Below are 24400 nucleotides of genomic sequence, written 5' to 3' on the forward strand. Positions count from 1 at the left end.
TGTCTGAATTGATACTGTTTGGGGAGAGGATGAAGGAGGAGGAGAAGTGCTACACTGGGTCTGTAACACAGCCTGCATTCCTGCTCTCACATCGCATACTGAAACCTGCAGGTCTTGGCAGGCACTGCTCACGCAGCCCTGACCTGTAGAATGTCACCTGTGCCTCCAACTTGCTTGTCCACATTTAAAGCAGAGCTGGCTTCCCATTTGAATGGGTAACTGCCCTATGAGCAAAAGGAGGCTGGGTGGCCATTGTGCGGGCTGCCTTTCCAGCTGCCCGGCCCCGCCTGGTGCCCACTGCCCTGCCCCCTGAACTAACAAGGTCCAACATTCAAGGCTATTTTCCTTCTAATTGACAAGGCAAGGTTGCTGTAATATAAACACTAAACATCTGAACTGGTTATTGCTGCTTTTCTGTGGAGTTGACAATGTCTGAGACATGGGCCTTGTACTCCTGGTCTGCCCGTCTGTATCAACTTCTCAGCCCATTTCCCTCCAGACTTGTGATTCATATTCCTGCCCTTTCAGGTGTATTTGTGGTATTAGAGCCACTGGCTGCACTAGTGAAGCATCCCTACTTCTAGTTTTACTGACTATATTTTCTGTCATGAAAAAAATGACACAGTTATCAAAGGCCAAGAAGCTTAGTCCTGCTTCCAAGACTTGACTTTGTATTCAGGCAATTTTCTTAATGTTTCCTGACTCTGACCTGCTCTCCAAATGCCTTGCTTACAAGGGGATCTGATGACTTTGCCACCAGCGGAAGGTGCATCTGGGGTTGCTGATTGATCCCTGCTGTAGAAATGAGGATGCCAACTTATGTTAAAGTTTTCACTTTTTCTTTTTTGTTTGTTTCCATGAGAGTTTGAAGGAAGAAATTCTAGTTTCTCTTTGTGAGCCCAGGACCTACCATCATGCTTAGATGTACAGGGTCCCAATAAGTATTTCAGAAAATTTAATAAATTAGTGGCACTGTTTCTAGAGTTGCATCCCATGCATTTCAAAGACATTACCCTGTAGATGAAAGTCTTGCTGCATGAGAAAAATCCTTTGACTGGTCTCCTTCCCAGTCAGGGTGTGTGGGTTCCTGGCAGCTCCTGGCATTGCTTTCCTTCAGGGACAGACTGTAATCTTGCCTGCTTTGGTCTTGACAATCTTACCTCTTCCTGTTTGGAAAATATGGTCAAGAGATTGTTGGATAATTCTGGCTGCTGAAGATGATTGGTGGCCTCTCAGGGCTTTAAGCAGTTATGCGTTTGCATCAGTGTCTGGTTGTGAAGGAGATTCACAACAAAGCCTTGAGATTGCTGTGAGATACCTTTACTGATAAAAGAAATAGCCACTGTAATGGTCTTTATCTTTCTGGCTTACTTCGCTCTGTATAATGGGCTCCAGTTTCATCCATCTCATTAGAACTGATTCAAATGAATTCTTTTTAATGGCTGGGTAATATTCCATGATGTATATGTCCCACAGCTTCCTCATCCATTCGTCTAACACATATATATGGAATTTAGAAAAATGGTAACGATAACCCTATATGCAAAACAGAAAAAGAGACTCAGATGTATAGAACAGACTTGTGGACTCTAGGAGAAGGCGAGGGTGGGATGTTTCAAGAGAACAGCATCGAAACATGTATATTATCTAGGGTGAAACAGATCACCAGCCCAGGTTGGGTACATGAGACAAGTGCTCGGGCCTGGTGCACTGGGAAGACCCAGAGGGATCGGGTGGAGAGGGAGGTGGGAGGGGGGACCGGGATGGGGAGTACATGTAAATCCATGGCTAATTAATTTCAATGTATGACAAAAACCACTGCAATGATGTAAAGTAATTAGCTTCCAACCAATAAAATAAATGGAAAAAAAAAAAGAAATAGCCACAAGTTCTAAAGTAAAATCTCACCAATGTGATCACTCTAAATGCTGAGCACATTGTCACACTGCATGATGAAGTGGGGGAACGTGAAGCGGGGCGGCCAGGCTGGTGGAGGCCGCTGTGCTGTCCTGCGTGTATGGACATGACTCTCCTGCTTCCCATGTCCTGCTCCTGTCTGTAGGTCAGTCTCTGCTGTTTCCCGCAGAGCAGGAGTCATCCACGTCCAGCTGGTCCAACCACCAGGCTTCCTGAGCGGAGGCAGAGATGCTGGTACTAAGCCCAGTGCAAGAGGTCCAGTCTCCCTGGGCAGACATTAACCGTGACACAGGGGCAGTTCTGGCTTCCCAGGAGGGAAAACCCCATACTCACAGGGTCATGAACAGAGAGCGGCCCCGCTGGCTTAATCCATACAGGACCCGCTCTGTGTGGTGAGTTCCACAGGGCTCCCAAAGGCACCATGTCAGGAAGTCACCATAGAGCGTCACACGAATGCCCATTGGAAACTCTCCAGGGGCTTCACCTGCTCTGCCCGCCCGTCCTCTTGCTATGCTTCTGCAAAACCACTCGTTTTTAGTCATCTCTACAGCTTTGCCTTTTCCCAAATGTCCAGTGTTTAAGCCTTTTTAGCTGACTTCTTTCACTGAACAATACCCACTTAAGACTCATCATGTCCTTTTGTGTCTTGATAGATGATTTTTTAAAGCTGAATCACATGCCACTCTATAGATGTACATTTATTCATCCATCTGTTTATTCATTCACCTAGGAAGGAAATTAGGAAGAAAGCTATTATAAACATTCAGGTGCAGGCTTAATACGTTTTTGAACCATTTGGTTGAAAACCTAGTAGCGCTGCATCCATGGTAAGAACGTGGGCACTTTTGTAAGAAGCTGCGAGACTGTCGTCCGGTTCCTGCCAGCCTCTGGTGGTGTCAGCTTTAACACTTTATGCTTATTTTTAATATTTAACTTTTATAGTATCTTTGTAGAATTGGGAACCAAAACATTTACAAGACACTTTAAAATATGCTCTCAGAGTAAGTAGAGACATTTTCTTCCAAAATAAAAGTTTATTAATGCTTTCCCAGCCATGTATACATTATGAGCAATATTTGGTAGGGGACACTACTATCACAAAGCTGAAAACAGAAAATTGAAGCAATTGTAATTTATGCAGGTCCTGTGAGGGGATGTCTAAGTGGCCGTGGGAGAAGCCTGCCCCTTCTGCCTCCTCCCCTCTTCCTCTCTCTCCGTGCACACACACGCACACTCTCACACGCACAGTCCCATATTCACACACACTCACTCACACATACTTTCTGACTCACTGAGAACCTTAAGGACGTTTTAAGTGCTTGCCTAATATGTAAGTTTTGTGGTTAACAAATTAGAAAATGCAATTTAAAACCACCCAAATTAACACACGAATGAACAGATCCAATACAAAACTTCTTCAAATCATAGCATATGCTTTGCCAGTGTTTATTCCCTATCTTCCTTGACTTCTTTGTGATGTTCAACCATACCATTGAACATTTCTTGCTTCCTGAAATTCTAATTGTCCATAAAGTCTATAACCATCCTCTCTTACTGTCTCTTCACCTGTTTTCTCATAATAACTTTGTTACTGCTATCTGAATCTATTTCTGCTTCATCATTAAATCACATCTTTCCTTGATGCTGTGAACTCCGTGTGGTACTAATTATTCAGGGATCCTCTTCCCTCTATGAAAAGCCTTCTTACCATGTAAGACCCAAACATACACCTGACCACCATCCATGGAATTCTCAGGTGCCATAATCCTAATTAAGTACATTTTTTCCATAGTTACATTTGTCTGTTTTCCTACCCAAGTATGAAGCATTTGCTTTATTTCTGGCAGTCCTTGTCCAGTCCTAGTTGCTGGATGTGTACACCGAGTCTACAGGCTGACACTGCCGGAAGTGGCCGCCCTGGACCAGGTGGCCAGTTAACTTAGCCTGTCTCACACCTGTGCCCCTCCCCTTTCCCCAGTCACCACACTCACCCCTCTGCTCCTGGCACCCCTCAGACACTGCGTCTAGCTCTTTGAACTCGACCCTTCTGTTTGGTTTTCATAATGGACGTTGACATTAACGTGACCACCGATCCTTGTAATTGTCTTGATATAATTCCAGTATCCTTGCCTTTGCCCAAACTAAAGCCCTGAGAACCACCCTCTGGCAAGCAGCTTCCTGCTCCACCCCTACAAATAGACAGAGGGCACTCAGCAGATTCATCACGTGCTGTTTACATAGTGTGCATTCTATTTGTTTAATTGAATTGAGGTGAACAGGTATTTATAAGAGTCACTGCTTCAACAAGTCACCATTTTGAGGATTTAAAGAGGAAAATAGCATTAGTATAATAGACAATGGTTAACAGCTTTCTTATGTCTTTTAAAATCTGGTTGCTACTAAGCATATAAAAATGATAAAAGTAAGAAAATGATGTGAAGTTTCATTGGTAAGTATGAAGCTCTGAACAGCATCTCCCTCTGTGTTGGAGCTCAAGGCACTGTCTGATCTGTCACATCACATGACATTGACCACCTAATGAACGGGAAGGGTCTCTTGGAGCTCATGCTGAGCCTGCTCTTCTGAGCCCAACTCAAATTTAGCAGCTCCTAACCCTCATTAGGTATGTGTTTATTCCAGAACCCAGAGAGGGCCCAGCAGAAGTAGTACAGGGGGCCAGAAACAGCACCTGCCCTTTGCTGTGAGGAGGACTGTTGACAGTCTTTCCATACCTGGATCCTGGAAACTTGGGAGGAGTACCCTGAATGCACCTCAGATAAGATGGTTTAAGGGTGAAATTAATAGAAGGGAAATATTTGCTCACTGCCTGCCCATGTCTTTAGTGTGCTTTCTAGAATACGCTTAGATATCATAGGTTGTTGTTGTTCAATCACTAAGTCATGTCCGACTCTTTGTGACCCCACGAGCTGCAGCATGCCAGGCTTGCCTGTCCTTCACTATCTCCCAGAGTTTGCTCAGATTCATGTCCTTTGAGTCAGTGATGCCATCCAACCATCTCATCCTCTGTCACCCCCCTTCTTCTCCTGCCCTCAATCTTTCCCAGCATCAGGGTCTTTTCCAATAAGTCAGCTCTTTCCTTCAGGTGGCCAAAGTATTGGAGCTTCAGCTTCATCGTCATCCTTCCAATGAATATTCAGGTTTCACTTCCTTTCGGATTGGCTGGTTTGATCTCCTTGCTGTCCAAGGGACTCTCGAGAGTCTTCTCCAGAACCACAGATACTGTAGGTTAATGTTTCTCAAATTAGGGCATGCATCAGAACCACCTGGACTGCCGGTCCCAACTCAGGCTTCTGGGCCCCAGCACAAAGCTTCCGGTTCAGTGAGTTGGTTGGAGCCTGAGAATTTGCATTGCTCTGAGTTTCCAGGGCTGCTGAGACAGGGAGCGCCCTTAGAAAACTACCAGAGGCCAAGATGGATGACTTATGTCAGGAAGCAAGTTATAAGGTGACTCTGCTGTGACTTGTCACTGATGTCTGTCTGCTTTATTTCTGAGTGTGTTCTGTGGGTAAGGGGCTTCCCTGGTGGCTCAGATGGTAAAGCGTCTGCCCACAGTGTGGGAGACCCAGGTTCGATCCCTGAGTTGGGAAGAGCCCCGGGAGAAGGAAATGGTAATCCACTCCAGTACTCTTGCCTGGAAAATTCCATGGCCAGAGGAGCCTGGTAAGCTATAGTCCATGGGATTGCAGAGTTGGACATGACTGAGTAACTGCACTTTCTTTGACTTTCTGTGGGTAAAGGGAACTGACAACAGTCACACTCCATGTATCAGTTTCTCTGTAAAACCCTGCCTGAACTCCTGCCTTGTGTCTCTATGTGCCATTTACACAACAGAATCAAGCATCCCATACCTTTCAGAAGAGACACAATTTTAGTATGAATGTTGAATATTCTATACACAAAATATAATATCTTTACAAAAAGTATAAAAATGACGAGAAAAGATTTCAAACTACTATCAGAAGCAGATCTAAGAATTGAACTGAGGTTATTTGAATCTTAATTATAAATTCTTTCCTGAGTTAAATTCTAATCCAAGCTAATTCTCATATTAAGTACGTTTGAGTGAAGGTTATATTGTGAACAGTGGGCAACATTTGATTATGTTTTGAGCATTTTGTATCTTTAAAATTAAATTATCTTTCACAGTTACTTTTCAGCTTTCATACATTCATTCATCAATTCAGCAAATGTGTGTTGAATACCCACGGTCTACTATAAGGACTCAAAGATGGATAAGTTACACATCACAGCCTCTGTGGAGCCTGCAGTCTGGTGGTTTGTAACTGAGTCTTTGCAGGGGAAAGCCATGCTTTCTGCTTCTGCTTCTTCTTAGAACCATTCTGCATTTCATTGTATATGATGACGTGTGTACTGTGCAATTCAGCTGTTATCTGTGCTTTATAGTCATCGCCTTCTTTGACTGAGGAAGTCATTCAGAACAAAAAGTAGTTAAGACTCATGTTTCATGCCTTTTGCTCTTAAAACTACAATTCAGATTTATTTTTATTCAATGTGTCAAATTTTTAAAAAGTTAAGAAATATTGGGTCAGCCAAAACATTTTTGGGGGTTTTTCCATAAGATGTTACAGAAAAAGTTGAATGAATGTTTTGGCCAATTCAGTATTTACAGTTATCTCCAAAGGATATCTTTCTTTGTCACAAACTTAAATGACTGCTAAAGCAACCAACCTGCTCTTCTAAAGTAAGGGGTGGTAGTTGTGTGCAAGTCAAATCAAGCACATGCACACTTCAGTCGTGGGTCACTTTGGTAGCATCTGTTAGGGGATGCCTGCTTCCAGTCTGTTGGAAATGCCTGGCACCAGTTGATTTAAATTATTTCTCTTTGAGGAAAGACATAAGACTTGGTTGTAACTGAGGAACATGTCCTGATTCACATGGATGTTTTACTCTGTTTGAAAACCTAAGAAAAGTATAGTAACTGAAAGTACGCTTCTTGTTTTTTCTGTAACACTTATCTTTTAAAGGGGTCTTGTTTCAGTAGAGCATCTTCACACTCTTACAGAAAATTGTAAGCCACATTAACACATCCTGTCTTATCCACAAAGATGGCAGAGTCTGCCCACATCAGATGAGCAGGCTGGTCTATTAGGGCAGGAGCTATTAGTAAGGCGGCATCGCAGGCCAAGTGAGGAGCTCACCACCTGTTCCCTCCTGCAGCCTATGAGGCCAGGCAGCCAGAGAATCTGCAGAAGAAAAGGTGGAGTGACAAGATAATGAGAGTGAATTGGGCTTAGGTAGAATGGTGCAATTACATTACAAACAGCCTGTCTTTCTGTGCCAGTAAGCCATGCTGGGTTAGAGTGCTTTCTAGATAACCAGTTTGTTATTTTTTTCATTACTGCTCTTTTCCCCAAATTTTACCATTTCAGAATTTTTCTGTTTTCATCTGTCTTGCAATATGTCATAAATACTCATTCTTTCTTTAAACTTGTAGTTTTATGGGACTTTTTGATTAAAAACATTAGGCTTTTTTTTTAAAAATATTAAGCAGTGATTTTGCAAGAGACAAAAGCCTCTCTGATGTCAAACTACCTGCATTATATGCAGCTGCTTGGTGATGGTGAGAAGACTGAAATTTTCCTCTAAAAATCTCATTTCTTCTTGTTTCATCAGAACCAACACTGTAGGACATGGGCGAACAAGGCTCTGTGGATCTTTGTTCATTTTGAAGCATCCAGTTGAGTTCTTGGCCCTGGTTGCTCCCATTATTCAGTCCACTCACAGGAGTGCAGTTTGAGAGTTTGGCAGGTCACTTCCTTTGCTGCCATTGATTAATTAAGTGCAAATTGCTTTGAAAACCCCATGCCTTTAATACAGAATTATGAAATGAACCTATTCTGGGGATGAGACCAGTGACACCAATGTGTTGGACTCCCCTGGTGACTCAGTTGGTAAAGAATCTGCCTGCAATGCAGGAGACCTACGTTCAGCCCCTGAGTGTAGAAGATCCCCTGGAGAAGGGAATGGTAACCCACTCCAATATTCTTGCCAGGGGAATCCCATGGAGAGCAAAGCCTGGTGGTCTACAGTCCAAGGGGTCGTGAAGAGTTGGACACAACTGAGCGACTAACACTTTCATTTGTCCTCAATGATTAAAAAGAAAACCTTATTTGTTTTTTTGTGACGAAAAACAGTAATTTTGACCTAAAATATGCTTGATTCATAAAATGTGCATCAGTTTCCAATTTGATAAGTTATTCAAGAAATACCTAGGAGAGCTGCCATACCAAAGTGGATGAATTTTAGTTTAAATTTTAGAAAAAAAAATGGATTCAGCATGCCAAGACAAAAAGAAATGTATGTATGTGTGCATCTTTAATTTGAGTTCCTTTATTAATTTATATAATTCTGTTAGGAACAGTAAGTTTCAGCTACTGTCATGGCAGCAAAATTGGTCTAGAATTTCATTTTCGGACTTTGCTTTAGTTATCTATCACTTTATCACATTAGTTATCTATACACTTAATATCTGTGTATTAAGTTAGCACCAACTTAATGTCTTCTGGTAACTTGTATATATTGTCTCCAGTGCTGCAGGTCAGGAATCTGGGTGCAGCCAGCTGGCCCCCTGCAGGGCTTCTCAAGGTTTCATCCTAAGGCAACCAGGAGTGGTGTCTTGTCCAAAAATCTCGGTGTTGTTTGTGATCCAATTTGTTTCTGAGTTACTCACTCTGGACCTCTCTCTTGAGCCAATTAGATCATTTAAAAATGGAATCTATTAATTTAAGCCACTTAAAACTATAAAAGTAAGGAAGATAGAGAGCATTCATCACAGTGAAGGTAGCTGATATGGGAAGAGTTCTGAGAGACACAGAGGTACCTCTGGGGTTACGTTGAGCTGTAGATGCAGCAGCTGCTTAAGAAGCACTGCAGCAAACAGCAAAGTGGGAGAAATAATGCAGACATTTATTGGTGGAGGAATTTCTTCCATTGCATAACTTTGAAAATGCATTTAGCTTTTATGATTTTGGAGCTCAGACCAATGGATTTCACACTAGTCAGAGGGTGGACTTATTTTCAAGGTCTTTAGAAAATGCACAGGTTAAAGCTATCACATAGCCTTTATGTGGCTGTCCCTCCTGATCAAATGAAAGAACCCACTCCTGGAAAGTCAAGGCAAGACTCTTGGGGGGTTTCTAATCAGGACAGTCATCATTTGTGATGATCATAATTGAATAGGTTGCCATGCCCTCCTCCAGGGGACCTTCCCGGTCCAGAGATTGAACCTACATCTCTTATGTCTCCTGCATTGGTAGGTGGGCTCTTTACTACTAGCACATTAACAATACATAGAATCTAGATCAGGTATTTTTCTAATCATATTCTTGAATATTCCAAATTCCATAAAAGCTTTATTTCAGAACAGGGTCAAATACTATTTCAGGGACATAGTCTAATCATTTTTTAAGAGTACTGACAGATATTTGGTAAAATGTTAACTATCTCATAGCGTGTTAACATTGTTTATGATCTTCTTCAGACTTCTGTTTTCTCTTTGATCTTTGGCAACCTCGAGTGTCATCTCAATGACTTCAAACAAACGTCAAAGTGTAAGAATGTTTCTGTGTAATCCAGGTCCTGTCCTTATTCAGATCTGGGGTGGGTCTCCTCTAGCAAGAAATCTGATATCCTGTGTGTGTCTGTGGGTCCACGCCAGTGTGTGTGTGGGTCTGTGTTCACGCCAGCGTGTGTGTCCACACCACTGTGCTTATAACTGTTGATGAGATGAGAGGACAAGGAGCAGATGAGTAGTGTGAGGTCACTAGTCACACTAGGGACTGATTGGACACGTTAAGGAAGGATTTTCTACTTGCTGGTGTTGAAAGATAAGCTGAGACATAGTAAATAGTTTAAGAATATATATCACCCCAAAATTACTTCCATTCAGGCAGTACTGCAGCTGGAGTGATTCAGAGCCACCAACAGGAGCCGAAGAGACACAGAGGAGGTAGAACTGGGAATCCTGAGCCTGGCTGGTACCCCACTGCTGTATTTGGGAAAGGCCAAGGCAGTTTACGATTGGCTGGCCTTAGGTTTTGATTTCTTAACCTTGAGACATTTCAGCCTGAGGTTTGTGTTTGCTCATGTAGGCTGCTAAGGCACTAGAGCCTCCTCAGTCTGATGGCCCCTCATTTAATTCACTTAACTGCTCTCAGATTGGTGGTTTATTCATTAAGTTGTGTCCAACTCTTGTGACCCTGTGAACTGTAGCCTGCCAGACTGCTCTGTCCATGGGATTTCCCAGGCAATAATACTGGAGTGGGTAGCCATTCTCTTCTCCAGGAGATCTTTCTGACCCAGGGATCGAACCCAGGTCTTCTGCATTTCAGGTGGATTCTTTACTGTCTAGCCAACAGGGAAGCCCTCTCAGTTTAAAGGTGTAGCTTTTCCTGTTCATGACTCAGGAACTTCAGGAGAGACACTGTTGATTATTAAATATTTTGAGCACATTGAGCAGTGCAGACATGAGAGAATGTTTTATATTAAATAAATGGTATACTGAAAGAACCTTGAGCATTGAGAACAGGAAGAAAGGAGAAATAAATGAATCTGTAGATTCATACTTTATTGTAAAAAATTTTGACTTAAGATCTCTCTTAATGTTTTATGTAAAGGTCACATTTAGTCATGTTTTTCTTTTATTATATTTTATTTTCATGATTATATTATGATATTATTTCTACATCAGGATGGAGAACAGATATGAAGAAGATGAGAAAGAAGTAGGTTGAAGGCAAAGAAAGTAAAATAAATGATATGGTTTTGTACAGACTTCAAGTGTGCATGAACTGCTCTAATAGTCAACAGTCCAACAGGTTAACAGAATGATGCAAATCAGAATTGTAAAAATAAATAACTTAGCAGTTAAATGTTTCCTTTACCAAAAGACTTGCTATTATGCTTTCTTAAGTTTCCCTGAGTCATGGTTTCCCTTTGAAGACCTTGAACTATTTGAACATAGATAATAGAATCCAGGGCTTCCCTGATGGTTCAGAGGGTAAAGAACCCATCTGCAATGTGGGAGACTCAGGTTTGATCCCTGGGTCAGGAAGATCCCCTGGAGGAGGATATGGCAACCCATTCCAGTGTTCTTACCTGGAGAATCTCATGGACAGAGGAGCCTGGCAGGCTACAGTCCAAGGGGTTGCAAAGACTGGGACATGACCGAGCAACTAATATTTTCACTTTCAATATGGTTCTCAGCTGGGAGTAGAGACTGTCCAGGGGTCTGGGTCCACATTCGCATCTGAGTAAGCAGAGCTCTCCTAGTTGAGAAAAAGCTCCTACAGGTTTATATTCTCCTTGCTCTAATCACAGGCTCTGAGGTGAGGGAAAATGTGCTTGCATCCCAATGAGAGTGTTATTTCTCTTTTGTGTTTCTCTCTTGGTTGCTTTCTTTTCTAAGAAAGCTCTGAAGAGTGAAAGATCTTTTAACTTGAATAGGCTTCTGTCTAGAATATCCATCCAAAGCTATCATCTGAGTATGAAGTGGCATTCATACAATTTACTCTTCTGGTTAATTTCTTTTGCTAGAGGAAAATTTTTAATTGACGTATAACATTGTGTAAGTTTAAGGTAGACAAGTTGATGATCTGATAGATTTATGTATGATCATCAGTGTAGGGTAAGCTAACATTCATCTCATCAATTAACATTTCTTTTTTCATAGTGAGAACTTTTAAGATCTAATGTCTTGCAAGTTTAAGATATATTTTACAGTACTGTTAATTATAAACAGTGTGTATTAATTAGACCTCAAGAATTTACTCATCTTCTAACTAAGTTTGTACACTTGACTAATACCTCCTCAGTTCCCTCTACCCCCAGCCCCTGGTAAGTATCATTCTATTCTGTTTTATGAGTTTGGCTTTTTTACGTTTACTTACAAGTGATAACATACAACATGTATCTTTCTCTGAGTTATATCACAGTATAACCTAATGACCTAATAATCTAATGACTATGATTTGCATTGTATGACCTAATGGACGATCCATATTGCTGCAGATGGCAAGATTTCTATATTTCTTGTGGCTTGATAATATTTTATTGTGTATGTAAAAGTTTTCTTTTTCTATTCATCCATTTATGGACACTTAGGAGGTTTCCCCATCTTGGCTGTTGTGAGTGATGCTTCAGTAAACACAGGATATCCTGTTATCTTGTTTACATTTCATTTGGGTGCACACCCCATGGTGGGATTGCTAGATCATATTGTAGTCCCATTATTAATTTTGTAAGGAATCCTCATTTATTTTCCATAGTGGCTGCACTCATCTACATCTCCACCAGCAGTGAACAAGGACTCCCCTGTCTCCCTGTCTCACACACTTGTTACTGCTCTCCTTTTTTATAGTAGACATTCCAACAACCTTTATGTGGTTTGATTTACATTTATCTGATCATTAGTGATGTGACTATTGATGTGCAAGGACTTACTAGTGTCATTTTAATATTTTCAGAATATTTTGTGGTATAAGTTGTTCTATTTTTCTTCTTATAGTGTCTACCCTTGTGAGTTGGTGATTTCCCACAAGGCAATTGCAATCTGCAATAACTAAATATGCCTTATCATATTGAGTAATAGATAGATAGGCAGGTAGATGATAGATTTGATGAATAGATAGATGATAAGAGATAGATCTTGATACATATAGAGACAGAGAGATAAGTAATATGTATGTATGTGGTTATGTGTATATATGTTTTATATATGCAAGCATGTTTATATATATGGTTGTAAATATATATATGTATGTAAGAAGCTTTTTTGCTAAAGTAAGTCTTCTGTCAATTTCTAATCTTTAAAAAAATGCTTAGTAGCATAGAGATTCTCTCTATCCATCTACTACTTTCATTTGTGTCAAGCATTTTCACATCTACTTGCCAGATATAGCTCCCCCCAAGTTTTTCTCTTCCCTCTTTGTTCTCTTCTACACTGAATAAAAAAACTGAAGACATTTTCATCCTAATAATCCAAGACAGATAAGGGTTATATTCTTCAACCCGCCTGACTTGCATTAAGGGAGAATAGGAGCAGCTCAGGTTAAGAAGAAAAGATAACTTGAAGGCTGCTTCTAGAAAGTTCTGATTGACCTGTACCACTTATGATGATTTTGGTTTTTAACATTTGTGCATTTTAGTTTTTATAAACTGTGTCTTTCAGTTTTCATAAGAACCCCATACTCTCAGCAATTCTATGAATGCAGTTAGCTATAAAACAGCAAATCAAGTTTCTATCCTGGCCTTCTGGCTATCTCAGTGCTTTTTCTTTGACACTTGGTCAGAGACTTGTGAGTATTGATCAACTCAAGTGAGATGCCCTAGGACTCTATGGAAGTAATTTACTAGTAAAATTCCACCGATGGCAGCATATGAAATGACAAAGGCATTGGAAAACAAGAGAATCTTTGCACTGAGCTCATGGAACTCCTCAAATAACCTCCAGTTGAATCATCATCATATAATTTGGTGGATAAATATCTGTACCAAATTATTGATATTAAAATTTTATATCAAGATGTAAGTGAAGTACACTCTTCTCTTAAATTAATGTTTTAATAACATGTTTTTGCTAGTAAAAGTGAAGGATCTATTCACTTCCTCTACATGTGCTTTTGGTTATAATTTGGTTTATTATCTGATTTACATCATTTCATTGCACCTTTTCTAGTATGGATTTTTAAAATTAATAATGTGATCATTTAAAATCTGCAGGAAGCATGGAGATAACAACTGTTTATTCAACGGAACCCTGAGGGGCAAATGGGTGACAGAGGGAGCTTTGCTTTCTAACTGCAATTTGACCTGTCACTGAATTTCTCTTTAGAGGAATGAAAATCATCTCACCAAATTACTTTTCTAACTCTTCAAATACCATGGAAAATGTGGGAGACATATACTAGTCTTTTAATTTACTTCAAATTGAAAGTCAGTGTGCTTTTATCATTTAGGGAAACTTACATATTTACTTTCCATAATCTATATGCTGTATAACTGTAACATAAATTATATTAAGTTAAAAAAAAATCCCCAATCCAAAAAAATTTTTATCCCTTTTTTATGAGAATATCTTTAGAATTTTACCAGGATCCCATTTTCTCTTTCTTAAGATTTGCACATAATTAATTAGAATTTGTATTGCTAGATAACTCTCCAGAATGGTGAACCAAACTATCACGGTAAAGAAAAAATTTTTTACTTCTTTATCTCCTATTATCTTTGTTGCCTTTTCTCCCATATTAATGTTTATAGTACATCTCATTTAAAACTTTAAATATGGGGACAGGTTAAATGTGGGGACAGGTTTTTTTTTCCCCCTACTTATAGATTATCTGCTAAACAGTCTTCTAATTGATTTTGGTGGCTTTTTGATGATATATTTGAAAGTGAAAGTGTTAGTCTGACTCTATGCACCTCCATGGACCCATGCAACTCCACCAGCCTCCTCTGTCCGTGGAATCCTCCAGGTAAGAATACTGGAGTGGGTTGCTGTTCTGTTTTCCAGGGGATCTTCCCAACTCAGGGATTGAACCTGGGGCTCCTGCACTGCAGGCAGGTTCTTTGCTGACTGAGCCACTAAGGAAGCCCTGATTACGTGTTCAGTTGCTACTTGTAAAATGGTCCATCTGAAATCTCCCCATCGTGTTCCTTTGGTGTCCACAGACCTCCCAGCACCGCTGTATTTCTTTTCTTTGGCTCTGCAGTGTGTCTGCACATTTGTTTTCCATTTAGAATGAGCCCCGCATCAGGTGGCGACACCCCCCCACCACCCCCAAAACACACACACACACACACACACACACACACACACACTGTGGTCAGCTTGCCTGTTTGCAGCCTTTGCAGCAGGCACGTCAGTGACTGACCAAGTGCAGGCTGTGAGATGCTGGGCACGTCAGTCACAGAATGTAGACTGAGAAGGAAATCGCATCAGGAAGGAGCCGGTTGGGAGAAGGCCGTCTCCAGGGTTAACCTGCCAGCCCTGCAGGTGATGGGAAATCCTGCATGCTGGCAGCGCCTTCTCTGAGAATACTTTTCAGTATTCTGCTCTGGATCATTTCTCTGGAAATGGGGCGGCCAGTAATTCTGCAAGACAACCTGGGCAAGTAAAACCGCGTTAGAGACCTCCACATCCTCAGGGTAATTTGGGGGCAGCTGCAGAGCCCTCTCTGGCCTCACACCTGCAGGTCTGCAGCCCCTGATCCTTCTTGCTTCAGAGTTTCCCAAGGTGAATGCGGCACAGGCCCAGCCCTGCTAGTGCACTTTTGTGACAGCTGACAGGTATTAAGGAAGTGTATATACTAGAAAGGGAGACAGAATTATAGCCAGAAATATTAACATCATCAGCAAAGTACAATAAAGCATCCATTTCTTCCTGTATGTCATTTTTTTTAAACTAACAATGTGAAGCCTCATAGAACTTTTGAGTTGAGAAGATGGCAAAAACAGCTATTGATGCTTTAATTCAAGGAATCGATGAGATCTTCCATGATCACTTGCTTTCCTTACTACCCAAATCATTATGACCTTGGGTTTTCTGCTATCACAGTCAGGAAGAGGTTTAAATCTTCCAGCAGAAAATAAACAATATAGTAATAATGGAAAAGTGAAGGAATTTCAAAGCCAAACTGCTTGAGTTAATGTCCATTTCCAATACTCAATCATTGTGATCCTGGGGGCAAATTATTTTCATTTTTTTGAAGGTTTCATGTGAAATGCTTAATAGAAAAATTTCTTGTAGATTATGTTAGGGCCAGCTTACCTGCGAAGTCAGATCCTGGGAGACTTGGTCATGCTTAGGGTCAGGACGTACTTTCTTGGGAAGAGAATTTCTTCCATTCATTGGAAGCTTTTTTTGTCCCTTTCAGTGTTTACAATTTTTATTTTTACTTAATTAGACAAAAAGGTTGAAACAAAATGGAAGATGACAAAACTTCTAATGTGCTCCCAGAAAGCAAGTCAACTAAACAAGGTTAAAGCCCACGATCTGGGTGAGCAGCCTTTAGGAGGCCCTTTGGGAGGATTGGGCCAAGAGGACGAGACCTTCTTGTGGCTGCAGATCCCGAGCAGCCCGAGGATAGTGAGTACAGGCTGGCAGCTTCCAGGCTGTGTGCAGGCCCGTCTGGAACCTGTGCTGAATGCAGGGACTGGGTCATTCCAAGTCTTCTGTGTGCTGTGACAGTTACAGCAAGGATGCAAAGCTGCATAGACTTCCTGACTGCTCAAGTGTGACTTCAGCTTCATGTCACTTGCATTTGTGGGGACCTTTGATTCTGAACTGAATTACCTGGGTAAAGAAACATGATCAGGGGAATCTGTTTTGTTGTGGTGGATTTTAGCAAGAGAGATCAGGTGAGTAATAAGGCGAGAGACAATTAGTCCCACTCTTGTATTTTGGTTTACCATTCCACAATAACATGACCTTGCTTTTGAAGGTCTGAGTGACACAAGTACCTACCTCACTGTCCATGTGGCTGTGTTAGCAGCGTGGATGGCGGGTAAGTCAGCACGGACTTCTGGTCTTTAGGAGGCCCATTGTCTGGCAGGGGCTGGACAGGCACTTTAGTACCCTGACTGACTGAATCCTCAAGCCACCCTGTCAAATAAGGCCCATTAATATCTCCACTTTATAGCAAGAAATCTAATTCCCCACAAATGAGAATAATTTGCCCAGGGTCACAATGACTGAGTGTTGGAAATGGATATTGACTCAGGCAGCTTAGCTTTGAAACCCCTTCACTTAACCACTAAACTAACTGCTAATCCTCTGCTAACAGATCTGAACCGCCTCATGACTGTGGTACCGGAAAATCCAAGGTCATAATGACTTGGCTTGTAGAGAAAGTAAGTGATCACAGAAGAACACTTGGTTCTTTAATTTGCAGCATTAATGCATGAGGCTCAGCCCCTAGATTTGGGTTAAAATGTGTGAAACTTAGCAAGCAGAGACTGTTCAGAAAGTCTCTGAACAACTGTGGATCTCTGCTCTCTCTTAAAATCTGGCCTGTTTCATCTGGGGTCTTTTGAACTATATACTGCCTAAACCATGGATGCGCTACTCAAGTTTCAAGTCCATTTGCAGTCATCAGAACGGCAAGAGTCTAAAGTATTGAAAGCATTGGGCACAAGAACTCAATTGATAAAAGCCAATGTCAATCTCGAGAGAAATGAAAACCTAACAGGTCTCTTAGGAAGGAAGGAGGCTGATCCCTGAACTGTTACATATAAACTTTGTGTAAGTGATATCTGAGGCAACTTGGGCGAAGGAAAAAAACACACCCACAACCCCCAAGTACCAGAGGGTCACATTTGTATTAGTAAATATGTCCACTTTATTTTTCATGTGGCACCACTGTGGACATGGTTTGTAACATATTATTCTTTCTCCTGAATCAGAGGATGGGCTCACATTTATAAGCAGCTTCCTCATTCATCATCTGTGTGACTTTTCATCTTAAGCCTTAGAACTTTCTCCCACACAGTGGTCTACCTTAAGGTATACTGATTAGAATACTTCAGGAAGAAAGGAAGATGGAAACAATATATCAACTCCTCCAGAGAGAGACTAGAGGTTTAAAACAGGTAACATACACCTTAAAGGCATAAATCCAATGTCAGACAATAAATATTGGAGCATAAGGTTTTCTCCTTTCAATATCATTCCCCAAAATTTATGTGATATTTTGCTATAATTAAATAGTTACATTTTTTCTTTTTCCCAAGAAAATGGAAAATAAATGGATAGTAGTTGTGAATAGAATTTGGAATGACTGGCATAACTGTGAATTGGGAGGAAAACAGTGTCACTCAGGTTACAGTTTCTTCTTTCTTGTAGATTTTCTAAGATGTGTTTTGTGACTCATTGGATTGAAGGCTTTACTTCATCTTCAAGGGTCTAAAGAATGGGTGCTGTTTAGCTGAGTTCATTTCCAGCCACGCCCTTAAGAAATGGATCATGGCTCAAAATGCAACAGGAAAGAGGGAACTCACAGGAGGAACATCCTTAATGGTCTTGTAGCCCATTTTTAATATAATAACTGACTTCAATCTTTTTTTTTTTCTGACCTCATGCAAGGTTTGTAGGATCTTAGTTCTTCTTATTGTTCTTAGTATCTTTTCCTTTGTATTTCAGTTTGGGAAATTTCTGCTGACAGGTTTTCAAGCTCACTTCTTTCCTTGGCTTGTCTAGGCTTTTGATGAGCACACTGATGCCTCTTCATTTCTGTTTGAGGGTTTTGATTCTAGTGTTTCCTTTTGCATCTTTGTGACTTTCTTTTTCTCTGCTTACATCACGAGTCTATTCTTGCACGCTGTTGGCTTTCTCCAGAATAGTCCAGGTGAAGGCTTCTGCCACCTCTCCTGCAGATAAGTTGATCTCAGCTCCTTCTCTGTTCACGTCATCTCTCCAGATGTACCTGTGGCAGTTTATTCTGAGGCCTCAGTTCTCTGAGGCATTCAATAAAAGTGTTTGACCTTCCATTTGTGCAGAACTTTTCTTGTTGAAAATGTGGGAGGGACAACTTCCAAGCTCTTTGCTCATCAGAGTTGAAACCAGGAGCCTGGTTTTAAAATAGCAAAGTTTAGGTTGTTTTAATGTATGGTTTGACTTTGCATGTAGGAAGTCATATAGCAAAAATTGAAAATGTCTACTGTTTGATTGAACATTCCTAGTGGTTTTGGGGACCAGAGAGAGGGGGTCATTATAGGGTTAATGCAGAGTTTCATTGTACTACTTTGCCATGCATTTTGAAGTATCTTAAAGAGCACACATATGTATGTATGTGATAAAAATCTGGTTGTATTTGTAGTGAAAAATGATTTAAAGCTTCAAGTTTAAAAAATAAATTATAAAAGGAATGGATAGAGAATGACTAAACATAAGGTGGGAATGCCAATGTAATTCTTGGAGCAAATATATAATGTTTAAACTTAATCATTCTGTTCTTATTGATGAGCTCTGTACAGGGCATCCCAACCTTAGAGACCTTTCAGTTTTATAAGGTTATGAAAAATACATAATGATTTCCCTGGAAAAAAACGTGTAGTGGATACATTTTAGTGTATAGACACATAATTTAATGTCAATTTAACACATTTACTAATGCGTTAGACCAGGAACAGGATGTCTGGTTTACTTGAGTCTGGGTGCTGATAGCCCAGCCAGCTACGCAGTGCACCTTGAGGTGTGTGTACAAGTGAGATTTTCTCTCTTCAAGTGAAGAGCTTTCCATTTCTTTCTATTTCACATTATCCCTGTTCTACCCTGACTAGACATCGTTCTGTTGTCCTACAAACATGGGAGTGGATGAATGAAGTCAATTCAGGATGATCTGGGCATAAACTGTGCTCACAGTGGACTATCCTGACAGTGTTTTTCTGTCTTTTGCCTGTCAGTCAATTTTTTTTTCTGTTTTAGATATCTTACAAGTAAACTGCAAATAACATCCCTATAATTATTAACGTAGGCATGACATAAATGTGAGAATAATAAATCTGTTGACAATTGAATTAATCTGAAAACCAAAAGGAAATAAGTTAATGATAACCCCCTTCATTGTTAAACAGACTTGGATGTGATTTGATTTATGGCACTTAAGACTCTTCTATAGCTCAAAGGAGAGAGTTATTACCATCAACAGTTGTAACAAGGATTAGTTTCCTGGTACTGTAGTTCTTGAAAGCAGCAGGGTAAGAAGGAAACAGATTAGAGCTGGTCTTAATTGTACATAGTCACTAATTAGCTTTGCTCTTAGCCAAGTCATGGACCTTTCCAGATGCTATGTGTCATGTAAAGACCCTGTGATAACTGTAACCCATGTACTCATACTATTAATATATGATTGCTTCTTTCAAGCCTAGTATTTTAGAATCAGTGTTGTTTAACCACAAGAGCAGAAATAGGGTGTGAAAAAGTCAGACCCCCAAACATGTAATGCAGGCAGGACAAAGTATTTTTTCTTAAGTGATGCACAATGGATTTTTAAATTATGACGACATGATGATATTCAGATAAGTTTCATAACTAAGGAGGATGGAACACCAGAAGGGTTGTAAGAAATCTGTTTGACTTTATAAGAAAATGTTTAAATAATGTGTTTTTACTCTGTACCTTATACACACTCTATAAAAACGAAAACTTTTGCTCCTGACATTTGAGCTGATTCTGTAAGACTTTATTCAAAGAAATATTATATTTCACTTTCTCCCTGTGATTATGCACTGGGTACTCACCTTGTGCCACGCTCTTTGCTAACCCTGTATCTGTTGCCTCTCTCCATTCTGAGAGCATCACTGTGGAGTCAGTGGTCTTTTACTCCATCCCACCAGTTAGCTGACAAAGTCATCAGACTCAGCTAGAATGCCAAGCCAAGCAGTTTGATTTCAGAACAGCTCTGAGTTAATACTTTTCAAGACAATTTTAACAAAAACAAGATAATTATCAATGAAATGAGTGGTGGGATTCTGTCTCCTGGAGCCTATTATACAGAGCGAAGTAAGTCAGAAAGATAAACACCAATATAGGATATTAACACATATATATGGGATTTAGAAAGATGGTAACGATGACCCTATATGCGAGACAGCGAAAGAGACACAGATGTATAGAACAGACTGCTGGACTCTGTGGGAGAAGGCGAGGGTGGGATGATTTGAGAGAATAGCATTGAAACATTTATGCTATCATATGTTAAATAGATCGCCAGTCCAGGTTAGATGCATGAGGCAGGGTGCTCAGGGCTGGTGCACTGGGATGACCCTGAGACATGCGATGGGGAGGTGGGAGGGAGGGTCTGGATGGTGAACACATGTACTCCCATGGCTGATTCATGTCAATGTATGGCAAAACCCACCACAATATTGTAAAGTAATTAGCCTCCAATTAAAATAAAAAATAAACAAATAATTTTAAACAATTAAAAAGGAGGTAAGTATTTCTAAAAAGTTTTTTATTTTTATATGAAATGCTGCAGTTACAAATGTAAAATTTGTTTTTATGGGACAAAAAGACCTCCATGCTACCTAGCGGCAGACACCCAGTCTCAAAATTTATTTCCCTGTTATTTTATGTCTTCTGAATTCCTAGAGTAGGAGTTAACCTCTGTGAACAAGATCAGTAACGCTTCTTCTCTCAAGATGCTCACATTTCAAAAAGAGATGTGGAAAATGAACAAATTAAAAAAATAAACATCAGACTGAATATGTGTACTGTGATAAACTCCTGAATTTATTCAGGGGTGTTAATAATTTTTAATGAGCATAAATGGATTAGATGAGCCAAACAACTATGAAAGAAGTCCAGAAATGTTCTATCTTTCACTTAAAAGTGGTAGTTTTTTCCTCATTATCTTTATAATTATACTTATTTACGTGAACTCAGTAATTTCCACAACATTGTATCTTTTAACTTCCATTGTGATAATAAAGAAAGCCATTCAAACAAAGCAGCTCCGTTGCCTGGGCAACACTTCTCTTCCTGTATCCATCCGGTTCCAGATAAGGGACCATTTTAACCATCAGTAAAGATATGCAGATTATATCCCCCCATGAATGACAGGGATTCTATCCAACCTGAGTAATGGAATTCACTTGGAGGAGAAATGCGTCTCTGCAGAGCGATGAGAACTTGGTGCTGGGTGGCAGGGTTACGTGGCGGCGGTGACAGAATCACTCCTGCCCACTGGGCATTCATTAGGCAAACATCCTGTGAGCACATGAGTGATGCGTGGTGTGGAAGTAAACATGCATCGCCCTGCCGCCAGCAAGTCATGGGCTGGTGGGAGAGACACATGAGGGAGAGGAGCTAGGGCTTCACTGTAAGAAAAATGGGAAGTGTTTCGTTTTTTGTCACAAGGCGCTGCAGTGGTGTGAGATGGCTAACTCAGGTCTTGCCACGTTGCCTCTTAGTTGGGTAGCAGAGGAATTCGGACTCTGCACAGGATGTGAGGTGGGGCTGGTAGACAAGGCCTGTCCCCGAGGTGGTGTGATGGCTGGAATTCAAAGCTCCGTTTACCCCCTTCCAGCAGCTGCGTTTTCAGATCAGGCTGACCAATCTGAACAGGGATTTTGGTTGGAATGTTCTCTGAACTGTTGTGTCAGAGAGCACGTGATGTGGCTCCACCAGGTCCTGGCTGCCTGGCTGATGGTGAACAAGTTCTCAGGGCTGCCTGCTGCATGGCTGCCATCTGGGATAATTCTTCTACTTCGAACTACTTAAGTCCTCTGAACTTCCTGCGCTGGTTTTGTGGGTCCCGGCACACATTCCCCTGGTCTTTGGGGTGTGCACAGGAGGCCTCTTCCTTGTCAGAACGTACGACCTGGACATCCTCACATGTGCAACGAGGCCAAGGGTCTCCTCATGCAGAGAAGACCTTTAGTAGACATTTCCAGAAGGGAATAGACCATGGTGTGTGTGTGTGTGTGTGTGTGTGTGTGTGTGTTAAAGAGAGAGAAAAAGAGAAAGAGAGAGAGAGGGAGAGAGAGAGGAAGAGCTCAAACAGCTTAACAAATGAACAGGGATTTCTTGATGAAAAATTCGGTATAGGCATTTCTTTCAAATGGGCCTGTTTTACCAAATTATATTCTTATGCCTGAATATTGAGCGGCAAAACAAATCCAAAGGAGATGGAAGGAGTACAGATGGAATCACTGATAAATTATGTAGGCCGGGGCACACCAAATACCACTTTCTGGGGGGAATTCCAGGAATGAGTTTTGGCATCAGTATAAATATTTATGAGTTGATCTGAAAATAATCTAAAGTGTTTTTCCATTGAACTTTTGGAAGCATGAAATAGGATTTAATTTTCAGTTACAGCATTAGAAAAACTCAGATTTTACTTTTTATTTATTTTCACTTAGACCGGAAAATCTGAGATCCCTTTGAACTGGGTTGTTTGGGAGGGAGGGATATGCAATTTTTGCATTTTGTGGAGACCAGGAAGACTGGGGTCAGGAGTGCATCTTCTGTGCAGCCTTCTGCTCCCAAAGAGCTCCTCAGAGTTATTGTGCAATGACATTGACCTGACCTGGTTCAGTATTAATCTGTGTCTCTAAAATATCAATAACCTCAGATATGCAGGTGACACTACCCTTACGGCAGGAAATGAAGAGGAATGAGAGAGCCTCTTCATGAAAGTGAAAGAGGAGAGTGAAAAAACTGACTGAAAACTCAACGTTCAAAAAACTAAGATCATGGCATCTGGTCCCATCACTTCATGGCAAATAGATGGGGAAGCAGTGAGGGACATTACTTTCTTGGGCTCCAAAATCACTGTGGATGGTGATTGCAGCCATGAAATTAAAAGACACTCGCTCCTTGGGTAGAAAAGCTATGACCAACCTAGACATCATATTAAAAAGCAGAGACACTACTTTGCCAACCAAGGGCTGTATAGTCAAAGTTATGGCTTTTCCAGTAGTCATGTATGGATATGAGAGTTGGACCATAAAGAAAGCTGAGTGTCAAAGAGCTGATGCTTTTGAACTGTGGTGTTGGGGAAGACTCTTGAAAATCCCTTGGACAGCAAGAAGATTAAACCAGTCAGTGCTAAAGGAAATCAGTCCTGAATATACATTGGAAGGACTGATGCTGAAACTCCAATACTTTGGCCACCTGATGCGAAGGGCTGATTCATTTGAAAAGATCTTGATGCTGGGAAAGATTGAAGGTAGGAGGAGAAGGGGACAACAGAGGATGAGATGGTTTGATGGCACCACCGACTCAATGGACATGAGTTTGAGCAAGCTCCGGGAGTTGGTGATGGACAGGGAAGCCTGGCGTGCTGGTCAAAAAGAGTTGGACATGGCTGAGCCACTGAGCCGAATAGCAGTTTGATTTGGAGCCAGGGGAGCTTTTTCATTTGTCCACCTTCAGTCCTTGGCACTTAGAATATAAAAAGAGAAGCGCAAAGCAGGTAGATAATTGCGGCATTGATAAAAAAGGAGTGAGGTGGTTTCCTGACAAAGCTGAGAAGAGTGAGAAGGGGATACCCCAGAAGCGAGGGGATGTCACTGCCCTACCTGCAGCCACCTGCGTGTCACAGGAGACCCTATCCGATTCACCTGTGGCACTTCCAGTGACCATGATGCTGGAGGGAAAACAGACAGACAGAACCCAACCTGCGTTTGGTCTGTCTCCCATTCCAGCAATCAGAGTGCAGTTGTCTGGATCTGCTCTGACACTGTCTGTAGCCTGCCTGCCAGGCCTCTCCACCTGCTCTACCTGTTGGTGGCCACTTCTGTGGGCATCTTTCTTTTAAGGCAGTATCAACCAGGCTTATCTCAACTGAGACACAACACATGCACATCAAAAGAGAAAAACAATAATCAGCCTAGAATTTTGGAGAATTATATTCTTCAGGATATATAATTAGAATTATATAATTCAGGAAATTTGAAGTATAATTTTTATGTAAAATTAAAAATTATATTCACTTTT

General features: G+C 40.9%; 1 protein-coding gene across 6 annotated transcripts in view; it reads left to right on the forward strand.

Annotated features, from left to right (window-relative positions):
- Positions 1–24400, forward strand: part of SNTG1 (syntrophin gamma 1) — a 391921-nt gene that overhangs the window by 138273 nt on the left and 229248 nt on the right. The gene's annotated exons all lie outside the window — the stretch shown is intronic.

This window comes from Odocoileus virginianus, chromosome 15 (genome assembly GCF_023699985.2).
Source record: "Odocoileus virginianus isolate 20LAN1187 ecotype Illinois chromosome 15, Ovbor_1.2, whole genome shotgun sequence".
NCBI lineage: Eukaryota > Metazoa > Chordata > Mammalia > Artiodactyla > Cervidae > Odocoileus > Odocoileus virginianus.